General features: G+C 41.4%; 1 protein-coding gene and 1 pseudogene across 8 annotated transcripts in view; one reads left to right on the top strand and one right to left on the bottom strand.

The window, feature by feature from the left end:
• FGF13 (fibroblast growth factor 13) overlaps positions 1–20466 on the top strand; it is a 659009-nt gene that overhangs the window by 315475 nt on the left and 323068 nt on the right. The window lies entirely within an intron of this gene.
• Positions 6692–9632, bottom strand: LOC308239454 (glyceraldehyde-3-phosphate dehydrogenase-like; annotated as a pseudogene). The gene is made up of 2 exons: positions 9573–9632; positions 6692–7734 (listed from the first exon to the last, which is right to left on the bottom strand). The product of its transcript is annotated as a glyceraldehyde-3-phosphate dehydrogenase-like (transcript).

The raw sequence follows: 20466 nt of genomic DNA, 5'->3' as shown, positions 1-20466 counted from the left end.
TGATAATGATAAGGGTCTTAAGTCAGCTTCTCCCTGAAGTAGAACCTGAGACAGGATTTGAGTTCAAGTGGTTTATTTGGGAGGTAATTTCAGGAAGCACCTTTACTGGAGTAGTTTAATGAACAAGGAAGTAAGGAATGTAAAAGTCAATACAGAGTCCATTATTTAGCAGGTTCCCACTGTGGGCAGCTGGGATTCACTCATCCTGGAGATTGTAGGAGTTGTGCAAAACATGCCTTAGAGTTGAAAAAATGAGCATTTATTCACCAACTCCTATCTATTAAGGCCTATTCCTGGAAACATTGACTCCCTGGAATTACTAATGTTCCAGCCTACCCCATGCCCAGACTGAGTGAGTTTCCCCAGCAAAAGAGTGCACTCCGGTAGGCAGAAATTGAAGGTACTTGTAGTAGAAAACTGTTTGTGTGTACAGGAACAAGGAGCACCACACCAAAGGGATATTGGTGGGATATACACTGCTATGAGACCTGAAAGGACCTGACCCTGGATTTTCTAAGATTAAATAAGCCTTTGCTTGGAGCAGTTTTCCTACCACTTCCTGTCCTCCCCAAGGAATTCTCACCCAGGACTCTCCCAACCTAAGCATGTCTTTTTTTTTCCTTTGGTCCAAACAAGGAAGACTATTTTTCCTTCATTTTTTTTCTGGTTTTTAAGGCAAGAAAGGTCCAAGAGAAGTTCAGAAATGTTAGCAAAGTTTTGGCTTTACAGAAGCTTTGGAAACCATTATTTGTCTTGGAAGCTTTCAGACAGATTGCTTTTAATGAAAAAGGGCAGCAGCAATAAATGAATTCTGAGCCATGGATGTCCCAACCCTGCTGTCTAGGGAACTAAGAAGGAATGCAGCATGAGGGGCTAGGCTTTAATTTGGGGAATGGGAAAACAGAAAGAAGCCAGAAGATTGGCCTAAATTACCATGTAGCAATATAGTGGTGGGAGAGGATCCAAAGAACTGAAGTTGACCTCAAAGGTCTGGAAGCAGATTTGTGTGGAAGGCAATGGCTGCTCAGGGGGAAGGAGTGGGTCAAACCATCTGGTCCAGTACCCCTTTGCCTGGATCTCAATACTATTTTTGGCCATTAGCTGCTTGCTGTCCAGGGAAGCTATAGGAGGGAGTTGGGAGCTCTCTTAGGAGGAACCCTAAGAGACATCTGAGATCTCTGAGAGAACTGATGAATGATTTATAATTAGTGAATGAAGTTTGCCAAAGGATCATATGGATTTTTTGTATTTTCTTTATTTTTAAGGCCCAGAAGGGAAGGACATGACATAAATGCATGGGCTTAAATATAGCGGCACAACAGAATCACATGGAAGCCTATTAAAACACAGGATTGCCAAAATGTTGATACAGTGGGTGTGAGGTGGGGTCTGGGAGTCTATATTTTTTTAATCTGCTCCTTTGCTTGGCCAATTTTTGTCAATTTGTGTCAATCTCTTACTCTAAATCAATGAAATAATGCTATGTTGATAGAAGAGGTTTCTAACTCGAATTCAGTTCCATTTTTCTTCATTTCCTTTATATGGACAGCTGATTTATTGATTAAATATGCCTTTGGAGCCCAAATCTCTGAAGTCAGTGTTCTGATCTAAGATCTGCCTCTGATTTGAAGAATGACCTTTAACATACTCTGGTTGAGTCATTCCCTGTCTTCTACATGGACTTAACCACTCTTGTTCGCTATGCTAAATGCAAAGGGAGAATGATTGTGAAAAGCTCAAAATGTAGCCCTGTGAATAACGTAGTGTCAGTAAAACATGTAAACTCATTACATGAAGAGGAAGACATCAGGGAGATGAAACTATCCATTCATCGGCATTGGATTAATGAATCCCTGCTTGTCATCTTTGAGTGATTTAAAAGGAGTTTAGATTTCTGGACTTCATTTGCCTAGATTACTATATTATATGCCAGTCCTAAACATTTGTATAAAATGTGCTATGCTGCCACTGGGATATACACAAAGACTAATCTACAGGAGAGTAGGAAGCTGTTTGCTTAGGGACTTAGGATGCTCACTTCCTTTTTTTCCTTTTCTCAGAAAATGGAAGTAGATGTTCAGTCAGGATCTGTGTTGGGCATTTATATATCAACTCAAGTCATGGAATTGTTCCTGTGTACCTTCTGAGGCCAGGGATCTTTTTCTAGGTGTTTATAATTCTGAATGTTTCAAGGCATATACACTGAGTGGCCAGATTATTATTATCTCTGAATGCATAATAATCTGGCCACTCTGTGCATATATATATATATATATATATATATATATATATATATATATATATATATATTAGAGGCCCGGTGCATGAATTTGTGCATGGGTGGGGTCCGGCCAGCCTGGCCAGAGGGAGGGGACACGGGCAGTTGGCCGGCCTGCCTGCTGGTCAAACTCCTGGTTGAGGGGACAATTTGCATATTATCCTTTTATTATAGAGGATATACACTGAGTGGCCAGATTATTATGCATTCAGAGATCATCATAATCTGGCCACTCAGTGTAGATATGAGGAATATGCCATCTTGCTTTGAAGGTTTACAGTAATGGTTGAGAAATTTGGAGGAGATGTAAGTTATTAGTTGTCTGTGATACAGGATAAAATATTTGCTATGGAGTTCCAGAGCACCAAAGGGTCCCAGGATGTTGGGAGAATGAACAAAGAATTCATGGTGGGTGCCGAAACCGGTTTGGCTCAGTGGATAGAGCGTCGGCCTGCGGACTGAAGGGTCCCAGGTTCGATTCTGGTCAGGGGCACGTACCTTGGTTGCGGGCACATCCCCAGTAGGGGGTGTGCAGGAGGCAGCTGATCGATGTTTCTCTCTCATCGATGTTTCTATCTCTCTATCCCTCTCCTCTCTCTTCCTCTCTGTAAAAAATTAATAAAATATATTAAAAAAAAAAAAAAAAGAATTCATGGTGGGAAACGAGAGTTAAGATGGACTTTGAAAAATAGGCAGGATCCGACAGACAAAAGCATTCTCACTATAGAAAACAGCTAGAGCCCTGTCCTGTGTGGCTCAGTTGATTGAGCATCATCCTGTACACTGAAGGGTCACCAGTTCGATTCCCGGTCAGGGCACATACCCAGGTTGTGAGTTTAAGCCCCCATATGGGAGTGTACAGGAGGCATCTGATCAATGTTTTTCTTTCTCTCTCCATCTCTCTTCCTCTCTCTCTAAAATCAATAAAAACATATTTTAAAAAGAAAACGAAAACAGCTAGAGCAATGGCCCAATGGTGGCTCAGGTACTACATGTTTGAAATTGTCTTCAAAATCTACTGAAAGATTTTTAGGCTATCCTGGAAATGGGGTAATTTCCCCTTTCTTGGGATTGTTAGGCATCAGACATCTCAACAGCTGCCTTAGCATAAAAAATGCCTTGTGAGCTGTGGGAATGAATGAGCAGCAGTAACCTTACAGTCATGGGGGGCAGTTGTGGCATACTGGTAGGGATCCAGCACTGGGAGACTTTACTGAAAGATACCTATATGGTTGGGATAGCAAAGAAACCTGCCTCTCTCACAGTGTAAATGAAAAAGCTTGGGATTTGCTATCAGACCAACTGGATTTCAATTCTGGTTCTGCCACTTACTAGTGTTATATATCTATATATATAAAACCCTAATATGCAAATAGACCAAATGGCAGAACAACTAAACAACCAGTCACTATGACATGCACTGACCACCAGGGGGCACACACAGAACTTGGTGGGCGTCGACAATAGGCAGTAGAGCGCAGAACATGGCAGGCGTCGGCCACGGCAGGATGGTGGAGCAGGTGAGCGGGGGTGCCAGACCAAGGTGGGGCGCCGGTAGCTGTCATCAGGGCGAGCCTCTGGTCGTTACTGAAAATTCTTTGCTCCCGCACACTGCAGTCCCACCTGGTGCTTGCACCCACTGCTGGCGCCCGGCGCCAGTGCCAATTGCCCCTGAGGATTTCTCCACCTCCCCTTGCTCCTGAGGGGCAATCAGGGCAGCAGCCACCACTCACACCTGCTGATGGCGCCAGCCCTGCTTGCACACATTGCTGGCCCTGGCTCCAATTGCTCCACACTGTCAGTGGGTGCAAATGGGGCCAGCGCCATCAGCGTATGGGAGCGGCGGCTGCAGGAGTGGGGCTGCCTGCAGATTGGGGACCAGGAGCCATAGTGGGAGGGTCTGGGTGGGCGGGGGTGTGGAGGATGGGCCGAGACCTGCCTCTGTGCCCACCACAGCCTCTCTGCCCACATTTCCTTTCAAGGTGCATGAATTCATGCATTGGGCCCCTAGTTAAATATAATGGGTATAGTGTAGTTGTTACAGCTGATACATTGTAAATGTTCAATAAATTAACTGCTTGAGTCATGTGTGTAGAGGCCAAGTTTCAAAGAGCCATTGTAGATGCTCGCCTAGGTTTCCATAGAACCACAGCTTATTTCTCTTGCTGTTTTATGAGATATTATGTCTCCTTCACATTTCAGCTGGGTTCTTTTGCTTTATCTAGGATCTGGATGCCCCTTTAGATGTTTCTGATCTGGCAAAAAGACCATTCCTTCAGAACTTACAGTGGCTTCCTCATTTGGGGATTCTTTCAGCTGATGCTTCTATCTTGCTATGCTTTGACACTCTGGCTCCTACTTGAACTTTCTAATTCTGCCGGCTTTGTCCTATCTGTATGGGAATATGACCCCAACACTTCTATGGTACCAATGTCACCTCTAGTCCAAGCTTCTTGCATGTGGTAGATATTGCCAGCCAATCTTATGGATTGCTATTAGTCAAAGGTGACCAAACTGGACCTGATTGGGAGACTTGGGAACTAGCTTGGGGCCAGTCTTAGTGCTTGTTGACCTTGAACTGGACTCCTCAGACCTGGCGACTCCTGACATATGATACCTCTTAGGCAAAGGCATGAAGAACTGTGGGTCATAGCTTGATCTTGTCTCAACACACTCTGAATAAGCTGGTGGTCCAAAATGGCTCCTTCAGGCTAGCCTAACACTCTTTGCCTGCCTTGAGCTGTCCATGGGACTTCTGAACAACTTCTAGACTCTATGATAGGCTGGGAATTTGGTGCTGTAGGACCTAAAATACAATAGCTTAATTTTGCTTAACTCAATGTTTCTCAAAATCATTCGATCAATTTGATTCACATACACACCCACCAAATACCTATTAATATACATAGAAAATAGTTGCTCCATAATTTGGGAAAATGCACTAATTCGGTTTTCATAAACATGCTGTAAGATAGATTGCCTCCATTTTATTGATGTAGAAAATGGAGTTCAAAGAGATTACAGTACTTGTCTAATGTCACCTAGTGATTTCGCACCAATTGGAAATCTTGCTGCTCTTCTACCATACTCTGTCTCTGCATGCACAAGCCCTGCCCTTGGTCCTTATAGAAATGTTATGTTAGCACAAAGTTGGGAAACAAAACCTTTCCATAGACCACCTATGTAAATTTGAAGCCAATGTTAATGCCTTGAATCTTAGAGCATGGCTTGGCTCTACGTTAGGACTGAATTGAACTCAGACCAGAAAGCAAAGTCAAGAAGCTTCTTACTGGCATGTTATTCAGTCTTGCACACAGGAGTTTGCCATGAGGGTTGCTATCTTTGCCTTTCCTTGAGCTTGGTAGCATTCTCAAATGGGAGGATCTCATATCCTGCCATAGTTACCACCTGCTCTACTTGTAGTGAGGGTCATCATCTTCCACACCCACTCCCAAGCCTCCAGCCTCTGGCTTTGGGTGGGAGTGGAGGAGGGGCTTTTCATGCGCCAAGGACCAGGGAAATAACAAAACAACACTAAATCCTTCTTCCTAGAGGACTTGATCCCCTTGAGTTACAGAGGAAAACCAAATACAGACAACAAGAAGCTCAGTAACCAACCCCCAGCACACCCAGCTGACCACATTTTTTTTCAGTCACATTCCTATAGTGGCGTTTAGCAAAGCTGAGCAGACATGGGTTCAAATGCTGCTACCTGCCTGTGTGCTTCTCTGAACCTGTTTCACCATTCACAAAAAAGAGATAATCATACTTATTCCTGTTTAATAGTGTGGTTGTAAGGATAAATTAGATAATTGATGTACTTTGTTATATACATTTCTGATAAGCCCTCCAAGGCAGGATTTAAAGTAAAGAAATTGCTTTAGCTCAAGGCAGATATTATAAAATAGTTTGTTATTATTCACACATTGTGGTAACAATATTAGTTGAATATCCAAGATCAGGATGACTGTGACTTACAAGCAAATGCAGAATAATAGCACCTGGTAGCTCTTGCACCGGGTGTCAGAACCCTGCAGAAAATATTATAGCTTCCTCAGTACTCAGCGACTTTGGACAGGGTGAGTTAAAGTGCAGGTAATCTCCCAGCTCTATAAATTGCCTAAATCTATTAATATTACCTCCAAAATTGCATTAGCAACTCAGAATGGTAGGGCTAAAGTTTCCTCTTTCAGTCTCTGCCTCTTCTTCCCGCGCCCCCGTCCCCGCCCGGTACAGTGAACTTTTTTGGTGGTGCACAAGAAGGTAGGGCTCCTTAAGCCCCTCCCCTTCTTTAGGGGGTCTGGGATGGAAACTGTGGTCAGGAGAATCTCAGAGGGATTGATCTGGGGCAAGGACTCCCCAGCAGGTGAGGGCCTCTCTTCCTCCTGCTGGGGCTGGTGGTCCAGTGGGCTCTTATTCTTTTGAGGCTATGTGAACCATAAGGCCCACCACCCTGTTGCTGTAGCCAAATTCATTGTCATACCAGGAAACGAGCTTGACAAAGTGGTCATTGAGGGCAATGCCAGCTCCAGCATCAAAGCTGGAGGAGTGGGTGTCACTGTTAAAGTCGCAGGAGACAACCTGGTCCTCAGTATAGCCCAGGATGCCCTTGAGGGGGCCCTCTGATGCCTGCCTCACTACCTTCTTGATGTCATCCTATTTGGCAGCTTTCTCCAGGTGGCAGGTAATATCCACAGCCCACACATTGGGGATGAGGACACAGAAGGCCATGACAGTGAGCTTCCCATTCAGCTCAGGGATGACCTTGACCACAGCCTTGGCAGTGCCAGTAGAAGCAGGGATGATGTTCTAGGCAGCCCCTCGGCCACCACACCACAGCTTCCCAGAGGGGCATCCATGGTCTTCTGGGTGGTGTTGATGGCATGGACTGTGGTCATGAGTTCCTCCATGATGCCAAAGTTGTCATGGATGACCTTGGCCAGGGGGGCCAAGCAGTTGGTGATGCAGGAGGCATTGCTGACAATCTTGAGGGAATGGTCATACTTGTCATGGTTCACATCCATCACAAACATGGTGGCCTCCTCACAAGGGGCAGAGATGATGACCCTCTTGGCTCTGCCCTTCAAGTGAGCCCCAGCCTTCTCCATGGTAGTGAAGACACCGGTGGACTCCACAACATACTCAGCACCAGCATCACCCCATTTGATATTGGCGGGATCTCACTTCTGGAAGATGGAGATGGACTTTCCATTGATGACAAGCTTCCCGTTCTCAGTTTTGACTGTGCCTTTGAACTTGAAATGAGTAGAATCATTCTGGAACATGTAGACCATGTAATTGAGGTCAATGAAGGGGTCATTGATGACAACAATATCCACTTTACCAGAGTTAAAAGCAGCCCTGGTGACCAGGCACCCAATGCGGCCAAATCCGTTCACTTTGACCTTCATCGTGTCTCAGGGTTGTGGCTGGCACTGTGCAGGAAGAGCAGCTGTCTGATGAACAGGAGGAACAGAGAGACTCTGCCTCTTCTTTTATAGATGAGAAAGATAAAGACCCAAAGAAGGGACTGTACCTGCCTCTAAAGTGACACAAACAATAAATGATAAAAATGGGATTCTAACACTGATCATTTATATGATGTCAGTGTTCTGATTTGATATGCTTATTAGATAATATTTGAAAAATATGGAAAATGATAAAGAAGGAAAAAACAACCTGTGTTCCCATTTCACAGACAAATCCACTACTATTTGAGTGTAACATTATCTTCCTTTCTGTCTTCTCTCAATATTAAAACCCCGGGCTTTGGACCTCACACTCAATGCTTTCTCTCACACATCAGGATGCCTTTTCTAATCAGCATTCTTATTTGATATTTGATAAATAATAGTTAAGTTTATAATTTTCAAAATCAAGTAAAGCTGTCATTGGATCCCCAAATATATGTGGCTCATTAAGAAAACAGGTATAATAATGAGATCAGGAACAAATAAGATCACCAGGATGGCCCAGAGCAGAAATCCCAATTGGTGCTAGACTCTCAGGGGAATTACCCGAAAGCACACCCCCACCCCATCTCCTGGCCTAGGGAGCATGCTCATTGGCAGGGTCTCTGTTTGAAGGTAGTCCTCTAGGCCTGTGCTCTTTCCAGTTGGAAGAGAGCAGAAAATGAAAAGGCCACATGGAATGCTTCCTACAGTTTTCTTAATGGTAGTAATGCAATGCCTAGGCCCCAGGGCATTGTGACAGCTCTGTCCACTCTCCTATGGCTGAACTACTAGAACTCCAGCTGCAGCCTGCATTTTAACTCCCTGTTCTGTTACCAACCCACAGTCTTGATATCAGTTTATTAGGAAAAGAGGATAGGAGCTAATGGAGAGGTGACTGTGGGGGACTGAGACAGTTCAGAATTTTCTTCCAGTAGATTCTACCTTAATGGAAGTAATGCTATAGCATTCTATGCACTGGGAGAGAGTAGAAGGCCCCTTGCTCTCACTTAAACTGAGCTAAGAAGTTCCCCCAAGGCTTTTCCTAACAAAGGTATCCACATCTGTGTACTTCACTGTCTGGGCACAGTTCCTTGTGGAGGCAGAAGCTAACACTACTGTCCTAATTTACTTGAATCATAGGAAATAAGTAGAATGGAAAGCCATGTAGCCTCTTTGTTACACAGCACTTTACAGAAGCAGCCATTTATTTTTAGAATGGGGAAGCAAAAGGCAGCAGCTTACTCTTTAGGGATCAGCAGGTGGAATAATAATCTGCCAAATTTAACATTAAAGTTTTTGTAGCTGGGCTGCAAATGAGAGTTTTTTGCCTGCCTCAATATGATGTCAGCATCATTGCATATTCCTGAGCAACAAAAATATGAATGCTGCAAAAAGGAGACATAGGACTGAAGTCCAAGGGAGCCTGCTAGACCAATTGTCTAAGCAATTGAATTAGAAAAAATATATAGGTGGCCTAGTCACCAGGAACATTAAAACCTCAAGTCTCTGCTTAAATGTCACCCTTAGTGAGGTCTTACCTGGCACTTGTGCAAAGTAGCCCCTTTATTCTGTATTATTGTTCTTCCATGCACACATTACTACCTGACAATATGCTTTTAACTGTTTATTAATTATTTGTTGTCCATATCACCCACTAGAAGGTAAGGCCCAAGAGAACAGGGACCTGCTTTTATTAAATTCTGTCCCCAGGGCCTAGAACAGTAACTAGCATATGGCAGATGCTCAGGAAATATATGTTAAATAAGTCAGTGGATTGTGTGAATGAATGAATCTAGTATTAACAAGACCAGTGAGTATACCAATGACAGAGACAACAATACCAGTTGGTATTTATTGAAGGCTAACCCCATTAGTTCCCACAGCAACTCTGTGAGGGTCATTCTGTCTTTATCCCCATTTTTCAGTTAAGGAAAATTAGACATGGGATCTAATTGAGATCACAACATGTTCACAGGCCTGGGGATATTCATTCCAGATATACCAGACTGAGCATTCATTTGATAATATTTTGAATTGGGTTATTTGGAATTTTTTCCATGATTCTTACTCAACTCTGTAAAACTCTTTCAGTAAAATGATCACATGAGCTGGATAAACTTCATTTGTATCTGTATATCTATGACATTCATGAACTTATCAAAAATCCAAACTGGCAGAGCAGAATATTCTTCATTGCTCTGTGGCAGAAAGAGCAACATTCTTTGGCCTATTTGGGGCTCAGTTGTGAAGCCATACCTGATAGATAATGGTAGTTTCTTTCCTTGAAGTTTTGGAGTAAAGATGAATGAACGTTTTGGCATGCTCTAATGTTGACTTTCTCCTGTTCGAGACATGATCTAGACAACCTTATTTATGGAGTTAAAGTGTTTTACAAAGCCAGAGTCTGTTAGGGCCTCTTAGTCACTTTTAAGTAATTTTTTTCATGAAATTACAATTTATATATTCTCTTCCTTCCATATAAAATGCAACAAAAATATATTAGACTAAAAATGCACACTAACAGCAGTCCAGTGAGCTCCCCAAGGGCAGTGTACTAATATATTTATGTGTATATCCAAAAAGTTCCCCAGGAACTTTATATATATTTTTAATATATATTTTTATTGATTTCAGAGAGGAAGGGAGAGGGTGAGAGAGATAGAAACAGCAATGATGAGAGAGAATCATTGATCAGCTGCCTCCTCCTTACCCCCTACTGGGTATTGAGCCCACAACCTGGGCATGTGCCCGTGAACAGAACCAAACCTGGGATCCTTTAGTCAGCAGGCCGATGCTCTATCCACTGAGCCAAACCCACTAGGGCTAAGCTGTTTTTAAAGTTATAGGGACTGGAAACTCACTGGAAATTAGATTTTTTTTTTCAGTTTTTCCTCTTTACTATTTCTAGAAACAATAGCAGATCTCAGCTTCTATGAAATTGAACTTTAAACCCATTCTTCCTATAACAAATAATGAAAAGTTGATTCACTGTCTAATCCAGTTCTCTGGATTTGAATATTAATCATCAGGTGCTCTTCTTGTCTACATAAGATGTAGCTATTTTTTTGGTCTGCTGATTCTTTTGATATTTAATTAAATGTGTTTCCTTAAACTAGGAGTGTTTTGTCAAATATGGGGTCCCTCAGGGGCACCTGTAACTGATGTTATGTTCTTATTTAAGCATTTAGGTGATGCTGCATACATTTTATGTTTTGCTTGAAATGTAGAGCCCATTCACAAATACATCCAGAATGCCTTCATAGATTACAAAAGCCATTGCCTGGAAATATGTATGTATGGTATTTAAATATTTCTACCAAGATGTTTCTTATGCAGGGTTTTAATCACTGAATGATTTTCTATTCTTCCTCATTTTTCCTGCCTGCTTGTTTGCTAGTTGCATGGATAGAAAGATGGGTAAGAAATAGTGATTCCTTTTAGACTTTTTATTCCTTCTCCAAAAAACAGTTAAAAAGTTAGCAGATAGAAGGTTCAAATGACTACTAAAAATATGATTGTGAGAGTATATGTGGAAGAGAAGTTGCAGGATTGATTGAATCCTGTTAGGAAAGGAGGATGGTTTCATTCAGAGAAGTAGGAGCAGATCAGATGAAAATGAGATTGAATCACCTACCATAATAAGGGAAACATTCCCTCAGTTTGTTTTTCAGCCAATGTGCCACATGAAGAATCTTTGTGTGTGTGACATAAAACAGGTGGTGTATGTATACTTGGTATAATCATCAATTAATGTTGAGTGCCATACTCTAGGGCAAGCATGTCAAACTTGCGGCCCATAAAGAATACTTTTGCAGCCCAACCAATATAATTGTATGTAAGAAATGTTTTAATAAAATTTTCATAACTTAATTTTTACAATATCCTGTTATACATAACTAGAGGCCTGGTTCATGAATTCATGCACCAGTGGGGAGGGACCCTTGGCCTGGCCTGCAGGATCGGGCCGAAACCAGCTCTCTGACATCCTCCGAGGGGTCCCGGATTGCAAGAGGGCACAGGCCAGGCCAAGGGACCCCACCAGTGCACAATCAGGGCCAGGGAGAGACACGGGGAGATTGGCCAGCAGAGGAAGGATTGCGGGAGGGCTCCAGGGCATGTCCAGCCCGTCTCGCTCAGTCCCTATAGCCGGACCCCCGCAGTAAGCTAACCTACCGGTCAGAGGGTCTGCCTCCTGGTGGTCAGTGCACATCATAGCGAGCAGTTGAGTGGCCTTAGCATATCATTAGCATATTACACTTTGATTGGTTGAACAGCCGACCAGTCGACCGGACACTTAGCATATTAGGCTTTTATTATATAGGATTATTAATAACAAACTACAATGTTCGCTAATGACTGATTACTATAATCGTGTTGTATTCATTTTCCTTATGCACCTTACGCGCAGGTGCACCATTTCTCTCCACTAATACTAGCAGTGAATATTTTAGCAGCCGATGGCCACATCATTAGTCTTGGACTAACTTGTTCGGTGTGCACAACAGGAAATATTTCGCTTTCAGAGAACAAGAAAAATAGTTTTATTTGTGTTATGCTTATTAATTTGTGCAGTTATTCAGTGTCTGGTAAATTAATGTTCAAGAAAAAATATTAATTTTTATTAAAGTGTTCTATTGTTTTATGTTAACGATTACTCATTTATTTCAGTCCTTTGTATTCAGCATGTCTCTATCGAAATAAACTTACCTTAGGCTCTATAGCAGCGGTTCTCAACCTGTGGGTTGCGACCCACAGGTTGAGAACCGCTAGCAGGGTCGCCTAAGACCATCGGAAAACACAGATATTTACATTACGATTCATAACAGTAGCAAAATTACAGTTATGAAGCAGCAACGAAAATAATTTTATAGTCGGGGGTCACCACAACATGAGGAACTGTAATAAAGGGTCGCGGCATTAGAAAGATTGAGAACCACTGCTCTAGGGGCTCTAGCAGAAGTACCTGACATCATTAAATCTGCATCTCAGCAGGGTAAGAGGTTTGGATGGTATCAAAACATCAGAGAAAGTAGATCTTAGAGTCACCAGTTCAACGCTTACAAAGGAGGGGAAAAACCCTTCCCTTAGTGTTTCTTTCTGTAATTTTACTGTTGTTGTTTTTTTATGTTAAGATGTATGACTGATTAGCTTAACAAATCTAAAGCTATTCAGTTTCTTGACTCTACACCCAAGAATTTTAAGGAATTGTAAGTCTATGGTTTTAATTTTGATATTTCAATTTCCATGTATCAAATTATTATCTACCAGTATTTAGTTCACCTTGTTTTCACATTCCCTCCATTGGCCATCATTTTATTTTCTTATTTACAGTTAGTATTTATTTAGATTCAGCAGCAACTGCATTGCTTGCCATTTTCTCTTACATTCTCCTTTCACTTAGATATAGTTGCCTTTTTTTCAAATTATCCTTTTAGTGATGTTCTCTAAGCAATAAACTAAGATTTTATTTGGCTGAAGATGTTGACATTTCACTTTTACTTGTCTAATGATATGTTAACTGGCTAGAGATGTCTTAGTCCCCACTGCCAACATTAGAATTGTTGCTGTTGTCAATACGATTATTTTTTATAGGCAATGTTTTGTTTTTTCTTCAGTCACTTTAAATATTTTTTGTTCAAGGCCCTACAGTTTCACTGCAATGTCTCTAAGTATGAATTTGATATTATTTATCCTTTTACAAACAGTGTCTTTTATGCATTTTCAGTATATTCTTGTATGTGGTGTAATTGATGGGCTAGTTTCATATTTTTTTGCACATACCTGTCCAATTTTTCCAACACCATTTATTAGGGAGACTGTCTTTACTCCATTGTATGCTCTTGCCTCATTTGTCAAATATTAATTGACCCTAAAGATGAGGATTTCTTTTTTTCTTCAATTCTTGAGAACTATTGTCATTATATCTTAAAATTATTCTGGTATCCCTTTCTAAAAATCCTGTTAGACTTTGGTTGACATTCCTCATTTTGCCTTTTTGTCTGTTATCCTTGCTTTCCTAATTTCCATCTGTTTTATCTCTCCAAAATGCAGTCTTAGCCCCCCCTCCCCCAGAAAGCTTTCAGTTTACTGATTCTTCAGATCTGCATGGATTAAAAATAGCAAGGGATTAATCATTTAAACTTCATGACACCTGACACCTTCAAACTAACTGGAAATTCAACTGGAGAAAAGAATGCAGACATGAGGTGCCCATCAGCAATTGTGGAGTGTATTATGGTGAAAAGGGCACTGGCCTTGGAATTTTTTCTCATAGCAAGTGCTCAATAAATGTCTAATGAATGAGTCGGTGAATCCATTCCCCTATGTAAATGTGAAAAACCCAGTCACTGGAATCATGTTGCTTACACTTTAGAAGGGAAGCCATCACATTGCTTTGCAATTGTTAACTTACCTGTACAAGGTATACTTTGAGGCAGTGGAAGAAATGGGAGTTAGGGAAATATTTATAGAGGCAGCAATGCTTGTACTGGATTTTGAAGAATCATTAGGAGTTTGCCAGGGGGATAAAGCATGGAAGAAAGAAAGGAAAAAGCAACAACATTGTGTATACAGAGATTCACAAGAGCGTGGAACTCTTGGAGATGTGTATATTGATGGGTGCCAACAAAGGGAATGCTATGGAAAATAAAGGAAACATGTTAAAGGGGGGATATGTAAATCTCTGTCTTGACCCCTCCACAGATATCTCTGCCCTTAGCACACTGAGCTCCCCAGTCTCCTGCAAAGGTTTCCTGGTGATGAATGACAGAGAGCAGTTTTGTATTGCCACTGGGCTTATGGCCTGTGGCAGAACTATCAGGCCTGGTAAAATTCCAGCAAACAGTCCCACCCTCTGTGTCATAATATAATCAACTGTAGATGGTAAATACTGCAACTGGGGAATAAAAATTTATTTTTAATTACAAATTTTAAAAAGAAGCAGATTTAATATGCCTTTCAGCACATACTCACTCATTATGTGCCAGACATTATGCTGGAGATAAACAGCAATGCACAAGACAGACCAGGTCCCTATTCACACAAAGATTACATGCTAAAGTGAGGAGATTTGTAATAAATGTTTAACACAATACTGAACTAATGTCATAAGGTCCTAAATGCTCTGAAGAAAATCCAGCAGCGTGAACAAGCAGAGAGTAATTAGAGGAATGTTTCTATAGCTTAAGGGTAGGTCTAAGGTGGTATTAAGAGTGAGACCTAAATGATGTGAAGTGGTTTGCCAAGAAAGAGGCAGAGGGAAGAGGAAGTGCAAAGCTTCTAAGGTAGAAACAGGTGGATTATGTCCAAAGGACAGAAAATAGCAGTGAGCTCAGGGGAGATTCAGAGGAGATGAAGCCAGGAAGGTGGGGAGGGGCCACACCATCTAAGGCCTTGCAGGCCATGAGAAAGTATTTGGACCTTTTTTAAGCAGCAGGAAAAGCCATTAGGCAGTATTAAGCTAGAGGCAACACAATAGGATTTGGATTTTTAAAGGGTTGCCTGGTGGCTTTGTGAATAATTAAGTGGAAAAAGAAAAAAAAAATGCCAAGAGGGGAGATAAATTAGGACCCTACTGGAAGAGATCAGCAGAGGAGTGGTGGTAACTTGGACTGTGGTGTTAGAGTGCAGATGAGTGATCAGATCTGGGACCAATTTTTGAGGTGGAATTTGTAAGACCTACTGATGGATTGGAATTATGGGTGTAGGAAAGATGGAAACCCAGGTTCTGTACTGAGTTTCCAGATGGTAACTCTTACCAAAACAGGGAATATCAGCAGGAGGAACAGAGGTAAATATCAAGAGTTCCAGCATGGACAAATCAAAGGGTAGAGTATAAGAATAGAGATGTGCATAAGGACATGTTGTGAAGGGTTAGGATGTGATCCTGTGTAGAACCCTGAGTTAGTGGAGGTTTGGACACTAGTAACGTGATCAGCTTGTTAACTTTAGAATGCAGTGGGGCCTCCAGTGGCAGCCTCAAAGTGTTGACCAATATAGAGTAAATATGACTTGGACTCATGAGCAAAAAGAGCCTTACTGACTTCCTGGACTGATTGGACCTCTGGTTTTATACAACTTAAGTTCTTATTCTTTTCCTTATCTTTCATTTTCTCTCTCTAAAACTTAGTTCTTTTCATGGTTACTCACACACATGAGAACACACACACACACACACACACACACACACACACTCAATTGTGTTATTTACAATTTTCATATTGAAAGTGAATTACCTCACTCAGGGAGCTGGCCTAGCACTCTGCTTCCACTGCAGGCAGTTTCATAGGAATATGAGAACTGGTTACTCATTTACCAGCTAAAAATAAGTCTTTTGGGAATAAAATGCACTCCATGGGGATTTCTTCTTTGGAGAAATCCAAGATAGAGTATAGCCAACTCATTCTTGACTTGGCCTATCATGTATATGTAGTTATGAATATTCATTCTATGTCTAGCTACTTTCTGGTTAAAGATCCAGAAGGCTTCTCTGGGTATGTGTCACTTGGGCCCCAAACCTCAGTTTCTTTTGAAACCTCATCAAACTTTCTGAGAATGACAACTTTGGCAATTGTTGGTCCAGAATTGTGAATTGTGCTGATGTGACTAGATTTTTACACCAAAGAGTAGGCTAAAAAGATGGAGTTCCCCTGAAAAGCTGTTCTGTAGGGTGTTGAGTGCAGTGTACAGTTTGCGTAGTGTTCTGTGCTGCACATAGCAAGTGGATTGTAATCAGCTTAACAATTATGACATTGAAAGTGGTGTTTAAATGTAGGCTTCAATTTCCCTGTTTTACTAACTCACACACATCAACCCCGACCCACAGCCAGCAAGTGTTGAGTTTCCTTTTTACCTCCTCTAAGCTCTTCTAATCTATAGCAATGACTGGCTGTGCCATGAATAAAGAACTGGATAAAGGTTAGAGAATCTGAGTGAACAAGAGAGAGCATTGAGTCTGGGTTCTAATTCAGTGAACCTGACTGTTGGAATTGTGATGGATCAGGAAAGAGAGACTGAACCCTCCACCATGTAGGCAAATGCCAGAAAGATCTTTACTGGTGAAACAAAATGTTCCAACAATTTCAGTGTCCCTATGAACCCTTGCAGTGGGCCTGAGAGAATAGGAGTGAAGAGAAGGGTGACAACAATAAATCATCAAACAGTGTCACTGAATATTTCTTTCACAAACTGCCAATTGAATACAGAAGGCCAATCATGCAGATTCTCTCCTTTCCAGCTATACCATTGCTCTGATATTTTCTGAAGATGTTAAAAGAAATTATTCTCTTTTTTATTCTCTCCCTCTCATGAAGCTCCACTTCCCCAACAAACTTGGGACATTTAATAATCTCTCAGTATACTTTGAACCTTCTATTAAGAAGAGGAATGAACATCTGTAATACTTTCAACAATAAAGATACATTTTAAAAAAGAGGAATGAATGCTTTAAAATTGTAAGAGAATACAGAGGAAAAAGCGAGTCTTGACATGCTGAATGAAGGCAAACAAATCCATGTGTTTCTCCATCAAAGAACTGAAGTATAATGTGTGTTCTGGGCCCTCCAGCATCCTTGCACTTAATGATCTACCTCAGTAGAAGGAAGCATGACAAATCTGTCAATTTTATTCACCCCACATATACCAGGCACCTACTTAGTGTCTAGTCAAGTGCCTGGCCTCTAGTGGATGTTTAAGAAATATTATGGACCAGCTGCTCTTAGCTTTGACCCTGCAGTAATCGCTAATGACAGAGGTGAATAACATAAGTAGCACTTGCCCTCAAACAGCTTACAGATTTTAGGTAGTTAAAAGGTATGCAATGGAATAAACTAGTGCTCTTACATCCTCTCTTTTGCCATTTGTCTCCAGCTCCTCTAGGAAATCTTAATTTTTTGTTGTTATTGTCAAGGACTTTATTTAGGCAACTGAAGTTTAACTTCAGAGGTAGCTGATGCTATGGCTAAGTTTTGTACATGTGGAACAATTTGTCAGCAGTTCTGCTGAAAGCTTGAGAGGGTATTCTCTCATCAAGCAGGTGTTAGTGAGAGTCCTGTGAATGTTTGAGCTCATGAAGAATAAAACAAAATCATGAGCTTTTGGGTTCCTTTATCACAGAGTGAATAATCCTAGTTCAGATCTGAATTTAGACCAGTGTCTGGCCCCTAAAATACATTCACATGACAAATTGTTATGGCTGATCATATAGGCCATAGGTATTGTGTGAGGGCTGAGACCCATCAATTCTGTAGAAGTTTGGTGGATCAAGCTCTTTGGTCATGTGCCCAGGCCTCTGACGTACCCAGGTTAAGTAGCAAGTATGCCTAGCCTTAGTTGGCTTTCTAAAAGTTTTCTGGAAGTAGCACAGTAGAAATATGCTGGCTTAACAGAGAGGTGTGGCAGTAGTGCAGCATTTGCTGTGGCTCGCTGTGCTGCTCTGAGGTTTCATTGGTGAGTTTCCCTTGTAGATTTCTAGCAACTGTGCCTAATGTCATGTGGCTTTAAGGATGATAGTAGTTAGGGATCAATGGGGTATGATCCGTTCCAAGCCTAGGATCCATGTTCACTTAGCCAAGCAAGGCTGAACTGAGTGCCCGCTGGAACTTTTGATTGGATCAGGGATTTAGATGCTTGCCATGCTCTATATTATCTTGTTACTTTTCCATCCAATCTTCTGCTGAAGCGCTGGTTTTAGGATACGTAGGAGCTAATCTGATGGAGATGGCAGAGGAAGTGTTGGGGAACTATTTCAGGCAGGGGGGAGTAGCATGTAAAAGTCCCAGATGTGGGAGAGCAAGTGTTTTCTCAAATTACTAATTAGGTCACTGAGGCTTAGAGGAGTTATACATTCTGCTTCAGTTTATAAACCTAGTGAGCAGCAGAGCCCAGATTTTGTCTAACTTCAAAGCCTGTGCATTTGCACATGAGCCTCCTCATGAAGGCCAGGCTAAGGGTTTGGACATACCTTGTAAGAAGCAGGGAGCCATTAAAAGTTTATGGAGGATGCATACATGAAGAAAGCAGTGTTTTAAGATGACTAATTTGTTGGTCATATGGAGGCTGGATTAGCAAAGTGAGAGTCTAGAAATAAAGACCAGTTGGAGGATACTGCAAAAGCCTAGACACAATGGTTTAGGGTTACTATGTGCTAAGCTATTGATATTTACTTCCTCTATCATAATATTTATCACACTTCAATTTTGTAATATTGGTTTTCATTCAATCATCTATAAGCTTGAGGAGAATAGGGAGTATGTCTCTCTTATTCACTGCTTTATCCTTGGTGCCTAGCACACTTTAATCATTTAGTAAATGTGCAATGAATATACAAATGAATGAATGTGAATGAAGGACAACAAAGAAGATATGAAATGGTTTGGTAAGATAAAGTACATAAACATTTAAAACATTATAGTACAGATAATAGCTACCATTATATGAGTGCCTGTTGTGAGCTCCACAAGTGCCTTAACTTCATTTTCTCAATTCATTTTCATGGCCACCATGGAAAGTGGGTCCTGTTATCATCCATGATTTATAGCTGAGGAAATTCCCTTGAAGGAAGGGTAGAGTTAAGCATGGTGACTATAGTAAACAATACTGTATTGTCTACTTGAAAATTGGTAAGAGAGTAGATCTCAAATGTTCTTACCATACAATACAAAGGTAATGGAGGTGTTAACTAACCTTACTGTGGTAATTACTAGTATTACAATATATACATCTATTAAATCATCATGTTGTACACCTTAAACTTATACAATGCTATTCGTCAATGCTTTCACAATAAATCTGGAAATAAAGAAGGGGTAGAATAGTTGGTCACATTGCCAGGAATAGGCTGAGCCAGAACCCAGGTTTGATTAATTCCAAAAACTGTATTTATAAGCACACTGTTGAGGGGCTGGGAGAATTTGGGGTTGCAGATTAAAACTGGAAAGTAAGAGTGGGGGAATATGCTGAGGCCCCTTTTGATTTATTGCTCTGTGGTTTTGAGGATTACGGCTTTAGACCTATTTTGAGGTAGCAGCAAGACAGCCCAGTACAGATCAAATGCTCAGTAGACAGCTGATGATAGAGGAATGAGGCTTAGATGATAAGTTAGGTTGGGGTGGAAATTTAGCAGCCACCAGCCTGGGGGCAATAGATAATATCCAGGCAGTGTTTTCTTTTTTTTTTTTAATTTTTAATTAATTTATTTATTTCTTTAATTGTTTGAAGTATTACAAATAGTAGTACATATGTCTCTTTTTTTTCCCCATTGACCTCCCCCCAGCCTCCCCTTCCCCCCAGTACATGCCTTTACCTGCCCCCCCAGTGTCTTTTATCCATTGGTTATGCTTATATGCATGTGTACAAGTCCTTCAGTTGATCTCTTACAGCCCGCCCCCCCAAAACCTCCTCTGCCTTCCCGCTGTAGTTTGACAGTCTGTTCAATGCTTCTTTGCTTCTGTATCTATTTTTTCCCCTTTTCTTTCCTTAAAAAAATCTTGCCTCTGCAGACTAGAAATAAACATATAATAACAAAAAATGTTTGAGTCCCAATTTCAATGTCCAACAGTTCTGAGTCCCCGTTTCAATGTCAAACAGTTCCTTATGTGTACATGTCAGCAATGATATCTGGATGGTGGGCACATGGTGGCAATGCAGGTCCGACCCTCTCTGGTTTGGTCCTAGGCAAGCTGCTGCATCGCACAGCTTCTGACTGCTAGCGTGGCAAGGCGTCGTCAGCGTCTCCCA

This window comes from Plecotus auritus (genome assembly GCF_963455305.1).
Source record: "Plecotus auritus genome assembly, chromosome: X".
NCBI lineage: Eukaryota > Metazoa > Chordata > Mammalia > Chiroptera > Vespertilionidae > Plecotus > Plecotus auritus.
The sequence above is the reverse complement of the archived record's forward strand: the minus strand, read 5'-3'. Positions and strand labels throughout refer to the sequence as shown.